The sequence below is a fragment of the Phalangium opilio genome, unplaced genomic scaffold (genome assembly GCF_054372755.1).
Source record: "Phalangium opilio isolate 3A_F unplaced genomic scaffold, DU_Popi_V2 ptg000045l_1, whole genome shotgun sequence".
NCBI lineage: Eukaryota > Metazoa > Arthropoda > Arachnida > Opiliones > Phalangiidae > Phalangium > Phalangium opilio.
In genome coordinates this window covers 4,488,190-4,509,456 of record NW_028324168.1, presented here as the reverse complement: position 1 = coordinate 4,509,456, position 21,267 = coordinate 4,488,190, and the positions used below count along the sequence as shown (strand labels likewise).

General features: G+C 33.6%; 1 long non-coding RNA gene across 2 annotated transcripts in view; it reads left to right on the top strand.

Annotated features, from left to right (window-relative positions):
• Window positions 1-2,693: 2,693 nt before the first annotated feature.
• LOC149676904 (uncharacterized) overlaps window positions 2,694-21,267 on the top strand; it is a 117,978-nt gene continuing 99,404 nt past the window's right edge. For both annotated transcript variants that reach the window (XR_016366544.1, XR_016366543.1), the window contains exon 1: window positions 2,694-2,780. This is a non-coding gene — a long non-coding RNA (uncharacterized LOC149676904). The remainder of the gene's footprint in view (window positions 2,781-21,267) is intronic.

The following is a 21,267-nucleotide window of genomic DNA, read 5'->3' as shown; positions in this document are numbered from 1 at the left end:
AGAATTAATAACTCCATCCATATTTTGAATTGAATTGAATTGAATTGAATTGAATTATGAATTATTGTGCATTACAACAATACAAAGTAGTACCTTCTAGGTAGTGCACCACTTAAATTAGTTTAGTACTAAATTAGATTTTTTTATTTAATAAAATTAACTTAAGTGTACTCTCTCCGTTATATCATCCTTATAACCCTTTTCTTCACTACAAACTAACCGTGATAAAAAACACCCAAAAAACCATTAAGTACTTAAAACTACCTATCCATAAATTAATGATAATTAGATATTTATCATTCATTCATTATATCACCAGAGTCAGTCATCATTTTCCTGCATATTAACTCCCCTAATATTCATTCTGTCACTTTCTTCTAAGTTTGATAAGAGTATCAGCACTAGATACCTTTGATTACGCTACAACGTTAAATGGTATCAATATAAGTTGCCATTAAGTCTATGGTATGGTCTATTATGGCGCCTGTATTTTACCCCGTTGGTCTTTATAGTCTACAACATACACCCTTTAATTCGAAGGAAGGCAAGACTGAGACTCCACAAAAAGTCCCTCGCCCTCCTACGATGTATATACAGACTCTAAACTCTTCTAGAATGCTATATAAGATACAGTAAAAGCTATGGCATCTCTTGGAAAAATGCGTAACACGTGACTACAGGACTCCTAGAGTGAAAATTCCGTGACCTAATTCCTGTGTTATATCCCTTTCGCCTTCTTTTCAAAAGAAGTCGCGTCCGGATTTGGTTTAGCCATTTTATTTTTTTTTTATTTATTAATGTTTTTATGTGTATAAATACAGGGTGTTTCTGATAATTCTGCTATAAATTAAGGGGGATGTTCTTTGGGAAATCAATGTAACTTCTATCTCCAGTTTGTTTGACCTAAGGGACACTGTTTTTGAGTTATGATTTTCAAGAGTGTTTTAGGGATGACCCCTTAATTAAATTATAAATAATTGTCTAAATCAGTTTCTTAATTAATTAAATTTAAGGGGTCATCCGTAAAATACTCTGGATGCAATCTTAACTCGATTTGAAACAGTGTCCCTTGTGGCAATCAAAATGGAGATTGAAGTTACATTTTCGACTTAATATTGATTTCCCAAAGAACATCCCCCTTAATTTAAGGATGCAGACTTATCAGAAACACCCTGTATATATCCATAAAGTTTAGGAAGGCTCCTTGCTTTCAATCTCCAACAGAAAGGGTTGATTTTTGGGTCTTAATTTTTATTCATAGCTAGTGTTATTTTAACCCAGACTTGACTGACACTCGACAAAAAAAAAAAAAAAAATTACTTAACTTTTTATTTGTTGTGTTTTGTTTTTGCGGTCAAGTCAGTCCTCGGACTCCTCGGACTTTTTCGTGTGCAGTAGCTCAATATGTTGATGGGCAGAAAGTTTAGATAACTTTATCTGAGATGTAACTTTTATTATTATTATTTTTATTATTAATAAATTCTTAAAGATGATTTGACCTTTGCCCCAGTGATTAAATTCTAAAAGAGGGTTTGACCTTTGCCCCCAGTGTTACAAGACGATTAGTCAATCAATAGACTATTGAGAGAAAGCTAACTGGTCAGTTAGAAGACCTTGAGGTAATTTCATAGCGACCAAATTTAAATTTAATTTCAAACACCTTACTTGATTTAATCGCCCTAAATTATCCCCATTGCTGCCAAAATATTTTTCAAATTCAAGAATACGGTTTGGTTTATAATATTGAAAAATTAAACTGGAATATTATTATAATGTTAAATGGTTTTTAAATTTTAATATATTCAAAAATCATTTGTAATTATTCATAAATCAAAATCCCCTTTATTTGACGTGTATCTCCTATTGGGGCCGTCTCTTATTAAAAGTGGCGCATGTCATCTTGCATTCACCTTTTTTTAAACAAAAGAAACAATTTTCTAGGGAAATTTCCGCCTCCTAAGTTTTAGTGTACCTGTAAGGGAGGGTTTGCCACGATGACCGGCTTTTCAAGGCTCGCTGAACACACCGCGTTTAAATGTTCTCTTTTTTGTGTTGTGTGTGTGATTATCGAGCATGGTATTTTAACTTTCACTTCTGGGATTTTATAATAAACAAGTCCGTTTACTGCCAACCAAATTTAATGAAAAGACCTTGAAACTGGTGAGATTTTTTTAAGTCAAAGAACGTAAATTTTATTTGGGGGGGGGTATGAAAACAATAAGGGTTAAGGCTACTTCGATCGTGTATCGGTCACCCAAGAATGATTTTTAAATTAGGTGAACCGAGGCTTAGGATTTAATTGATTTTTAAATATGAGGTAAGGGTTATTTTAATGTTTTAATCGTTGAAATATACTAGAGGGATGGGGTGATATGTAATAGAGGTAGAATTTAAGGGTAATTCGGGTCAAGGGTCAGTTTTTTGGGAATGTTGTGAATCGATTCAAGAGAGGGCAGGTGTAATAGGCCTTGAACTTACCTGTTAATTCAATTCAAAGGTCAAAGGGCAGTTTTTAGGTATGTTAAATTGACTCAAGAGAGGGGGTGTAATAGGCCTTGAATTTACCTTTTAATTCAATTCAGGTCAAAGGTCAGTTTTTAGGTATGTTAAATTAAGATTTAACTCGGGCCAAAGGTGAATTTGTAGGCATGGTAAACAATATAACCTAATTCTCTTATTTTTCCTTTTTTGGGCATCATTGATATTACGGCGCTAAGCCTAACTTTACAAGTTATAACGACGTCGGAACTGAATTGAACCCAATTATTATGGACTATCACGTGAGTCTATTTTTTATTTATTATGAATTTAAGGGGGTTCGGTGATGGAAAGTTTAGGAATAAATTTGCATAATAATTCAGTCACGAAAATATACAGTACGTGAATTTGTTCATTGTAGCGGTATACTGGATATCTCCGGTATATAGAGATTTCTTTTTTATTTATTTATTAATCGCTAAGCCTAAATATTAGAGTTGTTAGTGTAATCAACCATGCGTATCAAGTGTGTGAAGGGTATACCCTGGATAAAATATGCTAAGGAGGTTTTACATTATTTTTTAACAACGTTTAATATTAATATGACTGAGGTATAATTTAATTTTGACTTTTCTTTTAATAATAATGTCCAATAATGTTTAGTCCACGGAGGCCCATGATAATATTATGAATGTTTATATCGGATTCAAATGTAGGGCGAAGTGAATTGTTACGCATTTTTTTATGAATTTCACGACATGTTAATGAAACCTTTATTTTTAGCACCCCGGTTTTTTTTTATTTGGAAGGGGTTGGGTTTTTTGGGTGTAATTTGCTCAATTTTAAAGTGGATAATAAGGGATATTTATACATACCACTAAGTATGAATTATAAGTATTATTATAACATTATATTTAAATAGTCAGGTCTGCGCTGGTTGTTGAACATTTTGATAATGGAATGTTAATTGGGGGTTTAGAGTGTTTTTTCCGAAAAATGATATTTATTGGGGAAGTTGCAATGATAGACTTGGGGATGACCAATGGTCAAATATATATTTTGTGTGTGGATTTACAATTAAACCAGGGTCAGGGTTTAATGAATAATTTAACCCTAATTACCGGTCAAAGGTTAAGTCCATTTGATAGATATTCAAAGTCATTGTGATGAGGTTAAGCTGTTTGAGATTAGTGAGATTTGGGAATGACCCATGGTCAAATCTCAAATTTTATTACAATTGAAATTAGGGTTTTATGAATACCTTGGCCCTTGACCCTTGCCTCGAGGTCAACAAAACGGTGAAGTTCAATAAATTTTTATGCTAAGTTCATGGGGAGTTAATTTGTCGGTGGGATGGGATTAGAGATGTGAGTCGGTAATTTACCGTCCGTAAATTACCGGTAATTTACCAAATACCGCGTAAATTACCGTTTTATATCTTACCGTAATTTTACAATGGTAATTTACCGGTAAATTACGGCGGTAAATTACCGTGGTAAATTACCAAACATTTTTATTACGCCTTAAAACTTCATTTTACACTTAAACGATCAATTATTTCTGTGTTTACTTTCAAAATGACTCACTAGGCGCTACTCGCTAGCCAGTACTTACAAAGTTGCACTACAAATTAGTCTTTTAATAAATCTTTAATTAGAAATCAGATTAGAAAGGCCACGGCTGCCGTCTTGGTAGCAAAAGCCGCAAATACGTGTAAAGCAGTCAAGATAGTGATCACAATTAAACGTTGTTTAAAGTAATGGATTGTAAGTACAGGGAAATATAAATTACCAAAAATTACCGGCTGAACGGTAACTTTTGTGTTCCCTAAATTTCAATCGGTAAATTACCGGTAATTTATCGGTAATTTACCGGGTAAATTACCGTTTTTAAAAATTACGGTAATTTCACATCTCTAGATCATGGGATAGATGTCGAAAGGTCAAGTCTGAAAGCGCCATGATGCTAATGACTTAAAATATGTATAATTTGTAGTTTAATTGGTCAGGTTATTTAAGATATAGTTCTAATATTAAAAAACGCAGTTTATTAAACCCAAATACCCCATATTTCTCCCAAATGTGTATGTTAAACTAGTACAACGTTACAGGTGAAGTTTTATAACAGCAGGTCTGCGAAACAATTATACTTCGTAGGGATTTTCCAGTTTACTGCTACTTCCAATTTCCAAAAACTTGCGAGCGTTTTTAAGCCTTGGATCGAGACATTAGTATAGTACAGTACAGTACTTTATAGTACAGTAGCTTTACAAGTACCCGCCATGAAAATATGTTGTATAGCAAAACAGTTCCTAACTGGGAAATAGTTCACTTCCTTTAACAAAAAAAATTTCACTTCCTGATGCTTTAAAAGAAAAAAAAAAAATCTTGTCGTCGCGCGATAAAAAAAATTCAGAGCTTGATCTTCTTCTTCTAGAAAGGGATAGTCGTATATAATTTGTGTCTTTTTTTGTTAGAAATTTTTATCGTACCAAGAAGTGATATCTAGTTTACTAGGGAGAAGGTATAAATTCATTCATCCACATTTCCAGCTTTATCTCCAGTCCAAACGTATAGTAGGTCCGGAGTTAATCCCCGCCGCCTCTAAATTACAACCAGCATCTCATTGGTTCTTGAAAACTCACGTCAGCGCGACGACGCGAATGACGAAAATTACAGTCATATTTTCCGACTGAGGAGAGGCGAAATAGCTGGGCGGCCTCCTTTTACGTCCCCCCTTGTATTTTGAAAGGGGGACTGGGACTATGGCGCGCGAACACTTAGACATCTTCTCCCTAATAAACTAGATATCACTTCTTGGTGGTACTAAGAGGGGAAGACTTCGTTGGCGTTCTGTAGATGGGGGTTGTACAGAATGCAACGTTATAGGTATGGGGGTTACGGCTTCATCCCCATAACTCTCTTCCCCCCTTCTAGGATCTTTTAGCATCACCAGAAATTAAACATACAGTGCTACTATCTCTTTTTAAAAAGCAAACGTTGAGCGAGCTATGTAGCTCAAGACATCCGATAACCTGAGACATTGAATAATATTATACTCTTTAATTATTTTCTAATATATTAAGAAAGGCTTTATGCTTACGAGCGTAGGGGAAGATTCCTGTAGGAGATAGCTTTGCTTTGCTCGCTTACTTGCTTGACATATAGCGAAGTAGAGTCGCGAAGAGAAAAATCGCGGAAAAAATGTGTCAGCTACTCAAATTTCTAATGCAGTATAATTTTACATGTTTTTTGACGAAGCGTGAGGGGATTTATACAACGATATATCAAGCGAGGATTTCAGTGTAGCGAATAATGTCGGAATTGAAGTTCAAAACGTGAAGTGAAACATGGCTTAATTAATTTTTATTTATTTATTTATTTTGCAAATTTATATCGCGTGATGCAAACGGTTAACGGTTTTCATATGCAAATATGTTTAAAGTGATACACCGGGCTTGAATTTTTTCTTTTTAATTGAAACATGGCATAAAATAATGAATATTATTAATTGGAGCCATGTTTTTATCTACAATATTAGAGAAGATACAAGCAATTAAGTTTCCGTAATGGATGGCACTACGCGTTAGGTTTCTCCGTGAAGCACTGGCTGGGGAGTACCCCTATTGGACGAACACGTCAGGTGGTACTAGGCGCCCAATAGGGATACACTCCAGTGCTTATCGGAGAGGTCTAACGCGTAGTGCCATCGGAAACTTAAATGCAGTGAATCTCTTTTAATAATGAAGATAAAAACATGGTTCCAATTAATAATATTCATTATTTTATACGCTTTTTCGATTAAAAAAGATAATATTCAAGTCTTGGGGCATTCCTTTAAATTGTATTTTAATTTAAGTAACATTAGGTAAGACTTCAAAAAATATTACGCAAAATCTGTGTTTATTAATCCTCGATTAATATCGCGTTTTACACTTATATTTTTGATTCCAAAATGAAAGTTCATAGGTTAATTAATATTCGTATGAGTTAAACACGTGTCACGCGCAGTGTTTAGTTCTCATTACTACTACTACTACTAACTTGTTTCAAGTTATGTACTTCTTTTGCAACGTAATTCTAGGTCAACTTCGTACGCGTTGAACTTTAAGAGTGACTGATTCTAAGTTGTCTGTAAAAAAGGCGGGGGCGAAAGCGTAGAAGCGCCTTTAAATGAACGGGAAGAAAAATTAAAGAAGAAGAAAAAAAATTGCGCGGGAATTTAGCTCGCGCAGCATGTAATGCACGAGAACCCTTTACTTTCACTTTCTCACCATGGAGACTAGATCCCTACGAATCTCTCTAGTTACAGTCTAAAAGTTTCTACTAACCGCAACCAAAGTCAAATGTCACAAGAAAATACGCCAATGATACCAATGATATAGCCTTTATCGCGATGCAAAGTCACATTGACTCGGATAAAACTTTCGGTTGGTTCCATTCTTCGTGCCACCCCGGTTTGCTAATTGAAGACTGATTATGGAAACGTTAGGCTTAGCTCTCTCGCTCGCGTTCAACTTCTTTAGTTTTAGTCTTAACCTCCTTCCCGCGGTAATGAATTAACAACAACGTAGTTGTAAAGTCCATTTTAAGCCTTGCTTTTTGTCATACACATTGTGTTTTTTATTTATTTATTTATTTATTTAAATAAATGAGTATTTAAAATTAATTTATAATTATTTGAATTCAATGAATGAATAAGTAATTTAATTGATAATGTGCACGCTTTAAAGGGGCTAGGGAAAATTCCTCCCACGTTTTCTTTAACTTTTAACCGCCAAGTCAGGGTTGCCTGCAGTTTTATCTCCTGCATCATTCAGGTTTAGAACTAAATGATCCAGTACTGAATCGAACTGAATTCTACAAGCTTAATTCAGTCTGTTGTATGTAGATAGCATTTTGAATTGCACACTTCACAAATGACTGGCAACACTTTCCCTCATATTATCCATAGGAAGGGTTGTAGCTTAAGAATGCGCATCACCTGTTTGAATGTTTTCAAACTAAAGTTTAGGGAAATCAGTGTTTCGGGGCGCATATTTTATAATTGAAGATAGAGAGTGCGCGACCCCCTTCTGTTTTGGGTTATTAATTATTTTAACCCGCTTCCGAAAAAGCGCCCAATTATTCAGCGATTTTTTCTTTTTTAAATGCGCGGTATACTTTTACTAATTAGTATTACTTTCACTAAAAAAATTTCCTTTCAATTTTTTCAATTCTAAACTTTGCAGTTGTAACTTCTTACATTTTATGTAATCTTATATAATATATTATAATAATTTTTTTGGTTCCCTTTTCTATATACTAAATTCTCGTGAAATATATATATATATATATATATATATATATATATATATAGTTTTTTTTGGATAAGTCCGTTCTCTTCCAGGATTATTTTTATGCGCTTATTATTAATGAAATAAAAATGAGTTCAGTATAATTTGATAGCGTTGTCAAAGGCGTACTTGTGAGGGTTGGTATTATCTTTGTTTTTTAGTTGTAGGTTACTCTGATATTTTCTGTACAAGGTTCGAACGCTCCTTTTGCAAATTAATCACCTTAACAATTACGATGGCGTTTCAAGAGTAGATCAACTTGAGAGTAAAGAACTCGGCCTCTGCTACCGCTGAGGGCGGCTAGCCAACCGACTCTTGAAGGGGAGAGGGATAAAGTGGAAACCCCCCCATACCTATAACGTTGCAGACTGTACTCCCCATCTACGGAAGAACTCCCAGCATCCTCAGCGTTTAGGTAGGGTCGTACAGTACTGAATCGTATATGAAGCCCCCCTCTGTTTTAAAAATGGAAGCTAGTTTTCAGACAAATACAATGGCGCTACGCGTCAGCAGTTAATAATCGCCAACAGAAGGGTAGGGGCGTGCGCAAGGTACACTGGGATAGTTTCAGTGCATGCCGCAGGTCGCCCATCATAATTTCCGCTGCATCTTAAATTATTTCTCCTCTCTTGCGGTGCTTATTGGCGCGAGGGAAGTAACCCAAGGAGGTGACTTCCCACGCCCCTATGGTGCAGTTTCCTTTTCTTCTGGAATTAATGGTCCCCGTTCTTTACTCCGTGTAGATTGTCTCTTGATATCAGGCGTATAAATCGTCAACATGGCAAATTGTAACTTCTTGCCCTGTAAAGGATTTGCGCTTGGATTTGATTGGATTTAGTAATCCTGAAAAGGATCATGGGTAGGAGGGGAGAAAAAATATATATTTTTTTAATCAAGCTTACAGCTGAAGCTAATTAAAAAAGGCGGGATTAATTAAATAATCTGGTGGTTTTGATGAGGTAATGAGATAATTTCAGGGGATCAAAAGGTAAAGCTGTAAGATGATGATTGAAATTATTATTATTTTGATGCTATTTTTATCCAATATGGTAACAACAAGAATTAAAGGTTCCATAGATTATTGTTTATGACAATATATCGGTTTTAGACCCTTATATTTGCGACAAAACAACAATTTTTTTAGATATCTTTAAACTATTTGAATTTTAATCTTAAGATATTGGGAATCAATATTATTTTTCCCTTTTGAACTCCCGCCGCGTGAATTTTTTTTTTTAATCTCCCATCACGTGTTTTACGATTGTTAAAAGAAAGTTTTTTTTCACGTGATCGCTTGTTTGTTTATTTATTATAATTTCCCACGATTCTTTGAAGTAGAAATGTATAAGGAAGATTAAAGACCACGCGCCATCTATTATAAATTTCCGTAACTAACTCAAGCGTTATAAACAGACAGACAATGTTATCTGTGTCTTATAATAAATGAAACTACCCTTAAAGCCACAAAAACGTTACAATTTCACACGAAATAGCAATAATTAATGCTAATGGTAAGCGAATAATGGTTAAGATAAATTCTCCTGTTAACTAACAGAAGCGTTATAAACAGACAGACAACGTTATACGTTTCTTATTATAAATCAAACTTCTACATTTAAAGCCAACCCAGTAACAAACAACGTTGCTATTCTACTTGAAATTTAAATAGAAATTATTAATGCAAATGATATGCGAATAATGGTGTTATTTCACGGGCCGGTGTCAATCCGCCGCTGTGATTTGCCCTTCATTTATCAAAATCAATTGAACAAAACAACCCCTTCATTCAACGTGCGTGAAAACCCATTTTAAATAAAACCAATTTTTTAATTTTTCACTTTCTTTCAAATTTATTTTTTTATTATTTTTTTTTCTTTAGTCTCTCCAAATTTGGGGTTATTCTTGTATAAAGTAGTTGTGCTGGCTGAGTACCTTGGCCTAGGATACACATTTTACTAGTTCCAGGTTTATGGGCCAAATCAACCAGCCCGAATTTCTGTCTTAGCGTCTTATAAGATATTGAGGGTTAATTGCTAACCGGCTCGCCTGACTAGATATTTTTTATTTGCCCGGGCTGTTTAATTTTTACTTTGTAGTTATATTGTTAACTTAAGGGGGGTTGAATTATATTTTTGATTGCGTCAATCTGGTCTTGAATATATTGGTAATGGTTTAGTTTTTTTAAAAAAAAAAGAAAATTATATTGGTTCATATATTACCAAGTTCATGGTTAACTGCCGTATAGTAATATCATTCTTTATATTACTCTTATTGGGAATTAATTTGGAATGCTCTGGTTTTGTTTTTAATTGTATTTTAGTTAGTTATATTTATGTAGGTTATTGTTACTGGGTTGGGCTGGGGGTATTAGTCATTTAGGTTTTAATTTGGAATTTATTTAGGTATTTATGGGTTTGTATGAATAAATTAATTTTTTAGTAATAATTTTTATTAGGTGAATTTTATTTATTTATTTATTTAGAAAATGTAAGGTATAACAATATTTATTTCGAATTTGTTAATGGTAGGTTACGGATAAATTCATCAGGACTTTTCTGATGTTCTTTGGGAAATCAATTTTGAGTCGAAAATGTTCTATACTTCTATCTCCATATTGATTGCCCTAAGGGAGTTCGAGTTATAATTTTAAGAGTGTTTTAGGGATGACCCCTTAATTATATCAAGTATTATTCAAATCGTAATATGTCTACGTTATAAATAGAAAATATAATACAAAACATTCCATGGAAATTCAAAAACATACCATCAATAGTGTATTGTTTTACCAAAATGTCATAGATACACATTTTTTCTAGCACATATATCATTTGACATTTTTAAAAAAAAAAATAAAGTAAAATATTATCACAGATGAAAAATATGTTTTTCCTTAAACATAATATTAGAGATATCGCTTTGTCTTTTTGGGGATAAGAAGAAAAAAAAGAGTTCAGAGGTCAAATTCGCTTTCTTTTCTTTTTATATATATAAGAAGTTCGGAACATTATCAACGCTATTGAGGGGGAGTTAAGGTCTTTTATATCTTTATTAATTTAAACGCTAATTAGTTTTTTAAGAAGGGAGACCCAAGGGAGAAGGAGACATAAGAACGACACCAAAATTCGTCGTACCGTGACCTTTTAGTTTGTGGTAAGGTAAAGATTTTGTATTTTTGATAGCGGGCCAATAGGTCGGTCTTTGAGATACGCTTCATGGGGCTTCATCCTTCAAGATATGTACTTAAAATTTACTTTCTGTTAGGGCAGCGGTGGACTCAGTTTTATCAGGGATAGATTTAATTTGAGAAGTAGGAATGGAGAACGGTTGGTATTTACTTCAGTCCGACTCATAGACCACTCAGTATAGAGCCCTCCCTCCAACACGTAACGAAGAGTAAATTATTTTATTGGCTCACTTAAACTACGTTTTGATGACGTTGCTGACGGGGACGGCGAAAAACACGTAATTCCGATTTAACCTCTGTCGCTATAACCCCCCGCCTCTTCTTTCATACCTCTCCGTCCCGTGGAAGGGGGTCCGGGACTTTGACGCGCGCCCAGATTACTCTGCTCTCCATTCCTATTTCTAAAATTAAATCTATCCCTGGTTTTATAGAAAGGTTGCTTATTATGGACATAAAACTATTTTATAATTTTGTTGTCATAATTTGACAAAATGACTTGCAGCGTTATATCTAATATTATGAACTTAACCCGATAGCGATTAATACTCAATTTGTGGGTCAATGCAACGAACAATCAAGACGCGTATGGGAAATTTTTTACTTAAAAAAAAAACCGGATCTAAGAGACCAAACCTTTTACATATTTATTTATTTATTTATATAAATCTTAATTAATTTAAAAGCTTAACGGGTTATATAATTATTTAGTTTTTAATGCTGATACGTGTCAGTTTCACGTTTATATAATGTACAATACTTAAATTTAAGTGTTTTGATTAATTAAGTACATTTACATATACATTTCGGGGTTTGACATGTTCTGGATGAAAAATTAAGTATCTTAAATTAGAGATTTAAAGAAAATAAAAAAGTCCTTTTTGGAGAGGGTTCTGCTTGACCTGTTTCGGAAGGAACAAAGCGAGAAAGTTTTTGGTGACTTTCTATCCCCATATCCCTCTCTAAAATGAGAGAGTGAAGTCGTAATGCGCATTTTTATTTTAATATGTATATTTTTTTTTTCATAACCTAATTCGTCTAGAAAGAATATAAAAAAAATATAATGATTATGTTATTTCTATGTGTATGTGTATGAGGGAAAGGGTGCTAGTCCGGTAAATAACGCCTTATTATTAATAGAGGTCAAAATGTATGTACTACCGGTACCGTATTAAGGACCTAATAATTGTACGTGGTTGGTGAATGGTGACTCACCGCCCCCTCAATCTAATTTTATGTTTCTGGTCTATTTTTTTTAAGGGGGTTTCTCTTTTTTTTTTAGGTTTGTGGAGTTGGGTATTTTTCTTGTGAGTTTTGTGCATGCGTAAATTGTTTTTTTCTGGGTTTTTAATTGAAATTTATTATGCCGCCTTTGTATTTTTACCGAATTGTATGAAGTTTAGTCTGCCTTTTTCGGTAAATTTACTGATTTATGTGAACCTTAGTCAGTGATTTTAATAAGTTTACCGAAATATGTGAAACATAGTAGGGATTTTCGGAAAATTTACCGAATTATGTGAACTTTAGTAGTATTTTTGGTAAATTTACCGAATTATGTGAACTTTAGTCGGGATTTTTGGAAAATTTACCGAATTATGTGAACTTTAGTCGGGATTTTTGGAAAATTTACCGAATTACGTGAACTTTAGTAGTATTTTTGGTAAATTTACCTAATTACGTGAACTTTAGTCGGGATTTTCGGTAAGTTTACCGAATTATGTGAAACGTATAGTCAGTATTTTCGGTAACTTTACCGAATTTTGGGAAACATAGTCAGTCTTTTCGGTAAGTTTACCGAAATATGCGAAACGTAGTCGATCTTCTCGGAAAGCTTACTGAAATATGTGAAACTTAGTCATTCTTCTCGGAAAATTTACCAAAATATGTAAAATTTATTATGCCTTTTTTGCAGTCACTAATTATTCCTTGCATAATGCGAAATACAGTCTGCATTTTGCACCATTTATTCCCAAAACCAGCGTAACATTATTTGAACTCACGCTTCATAACCCAACCTTGAAAATTTTACAGTAATAGATAATCTTCATTAACAAAGAGATTAAATAATTCCAAATAGATTTAAACATTATACAGGGTGTTTGTGAAAGGTCTATCAATAATGAAAGGGCGTATTTATTGGGCCATTTTGAGTCGAAAATGTTCTATGACATTTTGCCGTCCGAGCCACTGTTTACAAGTTATGATTGGAGTAATTTACGGATGACCCCTTAAATTTAATTAAGAAATTGAAAGACAGCGCTAATTTAATGAAGGGGTCATCCCTAAAATATTCAAATCATAACTCGAAAACCGTGGCTCGGACGGCAAAATGTCATAGAACATTTTCGACTCAAAATGGCCCAATAAATACGCTCTTTCATTATTGATGGACTTTTCACAAACACCCTGTATATATAAAATCCTGATGTAACATAACCAATAAGTACTTCTTTTCCAATATATATATATATATGTATATATTGAAACAGCGGTAAATCGTATAAATACTAGAGTAATGGCAGACTCTAACCTTCATTATAATTAACCCCATTGTACTATTACACTCAGTGCCACTTGATCGATATTCGAAACACGTACAGTATCTCGACGTCTGTTTCAACATTGACTTAATAATGTCCAATCAAATAGGTTCAGATTATCGGTATTTCTATATATATATCTATCTACACGAATAAACCTTCTGTAATATGTATATTTATTATTTAATGAAGTAATTTACTTTGAGGTTATTCCACTGCATGTACCTATATAGTGTCATAAGACTTAATTGAGAGATACCGAGTGCTGCTGTTGTGTCCCCCCCCCCTTCATTTACCTGTCGCGTGGGCAATACCTGCAATTCTCCCACGTTATGATAGACAATTAAGAACATAATCAGTAGGTCGATCGCGTACCGCTGTTAAACCACTCGTTAAGACGTTAGATGTTGTCTGTGTTCACGCAGGCATATAATTAAAATTTGACCCAGTGTTACTGCAGCAGATTTGGGTGCATTATTTTATTATTTTACTTTGAAAAGAGGAACTTAATTAAAATATATTATATATAAAACAATCCTGAGCGATCTCCGCAATTAAAATGTTATCTCGATTAAAGATCTAACTAAATTTTGATAAATTTGATGATAAACTGTACGAAAACTTAACAAACTAAGTAAAAAATATATGATATTTGAAGGACCCTTTCACGAAATTATAAGATAATATCAAGAAGTGATATCTAGTTTACTAGGGAGAAGGTATAAATTCATTCATCCACATTTCTAGCTTTATCTCCAGTCCAAACGTATAGTAGATCCAGAGTTAATGCCCGCCGGCTCTAAATTACAACCAGCATGCATCTCATTGGCTCTTGAAAACTCACGTCAGCGCGACGCGAATGACGAAAATTACTTGTATTTTCCGACTGAGGAGAGGCGAGAGAGCCCGGTGGTCTCCTTTTACGTCCCCCCTTGTATTTTGAAAGGGGACTGGGACTATGGCGCGGGAATACATAGGCATCTTATACCTTCTCCCCAGTAAACTAGATATCACATCTTGATAATATAGAACAGGTTCAAAAATATAGAATATTATAGGAGTTATAGGACCGCTGTAGGGCTCGGTCTGCGAGTATCTAATGAAATAGTCTATTTTCTATGACAGAAATTGCGCTGCTCAATTTTTTTTTAATCCATTAGCGATGGGAACAAATTCACTGCACCACAAATTTTTTTTATCATGTAAACCTTGATATTAACTTTGCATGAACAACTAATAACAGTCGATTAAACCTATATATATATATATATCTAAGCCTTTAAAAAAGCAGCCAGCTTAAGGATCGGTTCAAGTCAAGCGTAATGATTTACAAGTATAAATCACAATCGTGTATACATACCATTCTTTACCAAGTGGTTTAGTTACCAAGGGGGTATAAAAAAAATAACTACAAAAAATTCACACTTTTTTTTGTCATGTTTCACCTTCGAAATTTCAGCAGGGGTGCTTTTCGTAGCCGCGTCATAAATGTACTAAAGAAGACAGAAAAATGAATTGTCTATTCAGAAATTCTACCATCCCCCTGGGGTAGCTATGGTTGCGCTCCGACAATTGACTTCCCTTTCTTTTTTTTTTTTGGACGAAGAAAAGGGACCCATTCTATAATATATTATACAGTTTTTTATATCTAAAGTATATAGGTATATCATAAGGTATGTTACATAAGTATGACACCTCCTATATACTTCCTAATGCTGCCCTAAAGACTTATAACTCGAGCTAGTTCGAGGGAGAACGACAAAAGAGAATTTATTGACTACACTCGGTGGTTAGTTTTGCAGGATTTCCATCTTCCTATTTAGTCTGTACCAAGAAGCGATATCTAGTTTTTTAGGGAGAAGGTATAAGATGCCTAAGTATTCGCACGCCATAGTCCCAGTCCCCCTTTCAAAATAAAAGGGGGGACGTAAAAGGAGGCCGCCGGGATATTTCCCCTCTCCTCAGTCGGAAAATACGTAGTTTTTCGTCATTAGCGTTGCGCTGACGTGAGTTTTCAAGAACCAATGAGGTGCTCATTGCAATTTAGAGGCGAGGATTAACTCCGGGCCTGCGTTTGGACATGGAGATAAAGCTGGAAATGTGGCGAATTTCGCCTCACCAGGCGTCTTCGTTTTACCTTGAATCTATGACCTATACCTCACTCACTTCATGACAAGCTTCAGTTTGTAACCAGTGACAGACTTATGGAACATAACTTTTGAACTTATGCTCGTATATAGTATATCGCTACACCTTTGAAAAGTAAAAGTAAAAAAAAAATTATATATCTTCTAAACATTTCCCGCTGAGTTTTCTCAATGAAAATCTCTCTATTATAAGAAATCATTTTATATTCAAACTTTCATCTCCCCCTTCCCTGAATGTTATTTTTTCTTATACTCTATTGTATACTCCTAGTAAGGTACCTGGTATTGGTGGATGGTGCTTGTAAGGTAAGCAAATGAGATACAAACTTCCTGAGCCTAATGGGTGATGTTTTTTTTAACGCGATGATGTTTCAGTTTGGGCTGGTAAAAATACCAATAGACCTTTCCATTAAATCCAGAGGAGTTAAGCATAGAGAATATACAATAGAGGAGTACATAGACACTTGAGAATTTACCAATACATAAGGGAATCCAATAATAAAGGCTTTTAGTAACTTATCGCGGAACTCGCTTTTTTTTAATTCACCAATATTTAATTTTTCCATATTGAATATTTTTTCTTTTAATATAAATCAATAATATTTAAATATTATCAGACCAAAAAAAAATAATAATTCAACCCATTACTATGCAGAGTGACTTTTTAAATTCAACGCATTCATACGTGATAAGATTATAAGGTTTAATTTTAAGTATATGATCCAGTATAATCAATCACATGTTCTACTAAAATTTAAAGAAGAAAAAATATACAATACACGATTAGGGTAAATCCGATTTTTATATTAAATAGAAAAAAAGAAATGTTTGTAAAACCGTAACTCATTCAACAGAAGATATATAGTCTTCTGTTATAGCCACACCCTCGTAGGCAGTGATTTTATAAATCTAAATCATTCAATTCGGTTTTTATCATTTAAAATCAATATTAACCGCAACAATATAAAAAACGGGGGACGATTTGATCGTGCAAGGATTAATGTTACCAGCAACCACGATTGTTATGAATTATTGAAACATTTTTGGGGGGAAATTTCAGTAATTAGAAAGAGGTGGAACGCTTTTAGGTTTTCTTACGAAATTTTAAGAACGGCTTTATATATACCGACTTCATTATGTGGTCGTTCGGATTCAGGACTATGGGCTTTTCTTATTTTAACTTTTATCAAATTTATTTTTATTTGTATCTGTATCTGTCTTGCTATAGTGTCTTATCGATTGGAAAATAAGGATTGTTTTATCTATATGTATGTGTATCGTTTATCTGTTGCTATTTTTATAATTTAAATGAATATCATATGGCTGATAATTTTATCTGTATGGTTTATGTGAAATGGTTATAATTTAATTAGACTTGTTTGTATTTGAATACGGAGTTTTCGTGGGTCTGAGATATTGCATACTTATTTTTCCCCTTCGTCAGTATCGCGATCTCTTAAACGCACCAAGAAAGAAACTCAAAACAAACAATTCAATATTAATATTAATATAGACTTTAAAATAATATTCAATATTAATATTAATTTAGACTTTAAAATAATTAAACTCACTATTTCATAGGTCTTCGATTTACTATACGTATTTTTTCTCCGTCGTCAGTATCGCGATCTCTTAAATACACCAAGAAAGATACTCAAAACAAACAATTCAATATTAATATTAATATAGACTTTAAAATAATAACACTCCAAATTTCGTAGGTCTGCGATTTACCATACTTATTTTTTCTCCGTCGTCAGTATCACGGCATCAACAAATTCCTCTAAAACTACCCGACAAAACAAACAACGCAATATTTATGTAAAACTTAAAAATAATTATATATATAAATAATAATTTTTAAAACCAACGCCCTTAAATGCTAAGCATCTTTCTTACACTCCATTTTCACCTTAACAATATACCAAGTTAAAAAAAATAGATTTAAATTTTAAAACAATATTATTAAATCAAACGCTCTAGACCCCATTTCATTCTTACAAACGCCTTTAGAAAAGGAAAAAAAAGAATTTAAAAAAAAAAACAAAATGAAAAAATTATACCCCTTTCATCCCCCAAAGTGTAGTACGTGAGGTAAATTAATAAACTTGTATTTTTTTGTATAAATATATATATATAAGTTATATATGCCTTCGGAATCTTTAGCACGCCTCGGCTCCGTGTATGTAAGAGTAAGACCCACTTTCACTTTGAAGAACACTAAAACCGAAACTACCACTTCTTTATCCGTGAACTTTCACTATCAAAACTTAACTTGGTAAAAATGATTCTCTTTAAAGATAAAAATCAGTATACCGGGTTTTCTTAAGAATTTTCTCTGTGTTTAACCCGTTTAAACTAAAAAGGTTTCGCTCTTTAAAATCCCCGCCGTAGAGCGGGAGAAAGTGTTTTTTTATTAATTTAGGTCAAATTCAATATTAGGAACTTTTTTTTATTATTTTTATTATTCAATTTAACTTTTTTTTTTGGTTTTATTTTTTGCGATTAATGTTGCTGTATTTTTTTATTTAATTTAATGTGGGATTATTTTCAATTTCAAGAGATGCGGTTGGTTTTTTTAGTGGTGGGTTTAACTTGATTATTTATCTATAATCATATTTTAATCAAAATCAATTTTGATTTGTTTTGACCAGTTTGAAATTAGTAAGGGTGGTATTTGATTTGGTTTTTAGATATTTTTTTATAGGGTGGTCCAAATAAAGGGTAATATTTTTATTAGTGTTTATTTCAGTAATTATGTTGAATTTTTTCTTAAATACGCAAAGATTTAAGTGCATCTTTGCGCCTGTATTTCACTGCAAGACACGGTTTAGTATAGAGGTGAAGTCCACTTATAGGTTCATGCTGATAATGTGTTTTCAATAGGGCCCCTGTAAAAGTGTTTCACCCTCTCTAAAACCCTAATCATTTCTAATTCTAAGTCATCTTCATTCCCATAATGCCTCGCGCGCTCGCTACCTTATAGATAACATTAGATAACTCTATTACCTTCAACTCTCTTTAATATATAACAAAATATTCTCTTTAAAAAAAAACCCCTTTTAAAAAATTAAAACCTAAAAGCACCCTGGGCTAAAATAAATTAAGTAGTCTATACATACGGTTCAAGGCGAATTCGTATAGTTAACGTGGCTAATTGGTACCCAATTCCCGCCTTCTTACAAGCTATTAAACGACAACATTAACTTGGAAGCGTTAGTTATAACCATAACCGGTCTTTTTTTGAGACCCGGCGTTTGGTGGTTGAAGTCACGTATTTTAGTTAGTGCGCCAGTTGAAAGGGAAAACTGGGTTTTCCGGTCAGTGGAACGGACCGCCAAACCTTATACTATAACTATATACTAAAAAATCCCGCTGTTGACTATTGAAAATTCAAATTTTGCGCCCAAGGGGAATTTGCCTATAAAGTATGGTAGCAAAATGTAAAAATATTTTTCTAACTTATGCTGCAGCTTTTTGGAGAGGTAATGTTTTTCAAATTCTTATTTAAAGGTAGGGTCTGTTTTTCAGGGACATTTCGGTTTCTCTTTCAGTTTTATCTGTATGTGCCCAATTTTTATCTGGGATTTTTTTTATCTTTTTACGATTGACCCAAAAGGGTTACTTTCCCAATAAGGTCTCGTGAATTAGCTATAAGGGGGATTTTGGAATTAGTTTAAATTACTTTACTTTGGTTGTATTTTTTAAGTTTAATAATTCGTATTTTGGGTTTATAGTTGGGACAAATTAAGAAACAATGATATCTAATTTAATTAAGGGGTCATCCCTAAAACACTCTTGAAAATCATGACTCGAAAACAGTGACCCTTAGGGCATCAAAATGGAAGTTTAGACATTTTCGACTCAAAATTGATTTCCCAAAGAACATCCCCTTAATTTCAATTTATGCATGCAGACTTACCATCAGAAACACCCTGTATTATGTAATATGTTTATAAATTCTCATTTCTTACGTATGTATGAGTTCTTGGTCAGATTAGTATGATATAATTAAATTGATATTGTTAAGAACGGTTATGAATATACGCTGAACTTAATTAAAAATTGTTTAGGCCAATAATATGGGACGTCGCATACATCAAAACAAAACCTAATTTCTATCCAGTTTAAATGATGAAGTACTTAAAGATTGTGGGTGAACCCCTACAATAATTACTCAACAAGTCATATAAGACAACCTGCAGAGCGTCGTCCTAACTGCTGTGCCATGTACTTAACAACTCTTAACTATAAACACGACGCCCATGTCGCGCTGTTCTTCCTACAATATAACCACGGTGAACGCTACATCATACGCTTACTAGTCCAATGTATTTAGGTCTTGGTGTTTAAAATTCCCTTATCAAATAACCTGCACCACGTCAGGTGAGTAGCTAACAGGGTTCATACAAACCTGGAAAACAAGGAAAACCTAGAAAAATCAGGGAAATAAATAGTTGACAAAAACCTCAGGGAAAAATCAGGGAAATAAATAGTTGACAAAATCCTCAGGGAAAACTCACGGAAATAAATAGTTGACAAAAACCTCAGGGAAAACTCACGGAAATAAATAGTTGACAAAACCTCAGGGAAAATTCAGGGAAATTTAGAATTTTTAGTGAAATTCAAGGAAAATCAGGGAAATTTGGCTTTGGTCCCATTGAACCGAATTCCCATTCGACAGAAGGGGGTTTTTTTGGGGTCCCATTCGACCGAACGTAGCCAAAGGTGCGATTTTATTATAGTCCCATTAGACCGAAATTCTATTGAACTGGAAGAAGACATACTGTGTGGTTTTGCATTAAATATATTTTTAATTTCACAACTTATTATTGTTAAAATAAATGTGAGTTGAAAATGTATTACTGCACTCCTCACCTCACCTACCCCAGCCTAACCTAACCTAACCTAACCTAACCTAACCCAACCTAACCTAACCCAACCCAACCTTGTTTGGAGGTAAAAAGATTATTTATATGAGTATTAAAACAATTTATTAGCAATAATAGAAATATTTTGGAAAAGATGTCAGATAATTAATTGGAGAATATTTTGGAAAAGGTGGCAGCTAATTAATAGGAGAATATTTTGGAAAAGGTGGCAGCTAATTAATAGGAAAATCTTTAGGAAAAGGTGGCAGCTAATTAATAGGAGAATATTTTAGAAAAGGTGGTAGCTAATTAAAAGGAGAATATTTTGGAAAATGTGGCAGCTAATTAGTAGGAGAATGTTTTGGAAAAGGTTGCAGCTAATTAATAGGAGAATGTTTTGGAAAAGGTGGTAGCTAATTAATTGGAGAATATTTTGAAAAAGTTGGGAGCTAATTAACAGGAAAATCTTTTGGAAAAGGTGGCAGCTAATTAATAGGAGAATGTTTTGGAAAAGGTGGTAGCTATTTAATGGGAGAATATTTTGGAAAAGGTGGTAGCTAATTAAAAGGAGCATATTTTGGAAAAGGTGTCAACGTTTTATTGGAACCAAACCAAACCAAACCTAAACTAACCTAACCTAACCTAACCTAACCTAACCTAACCTAACCTAACCTAAGCTAACCTAACCTAACCTAACCTAACCTAACCTAAGCTA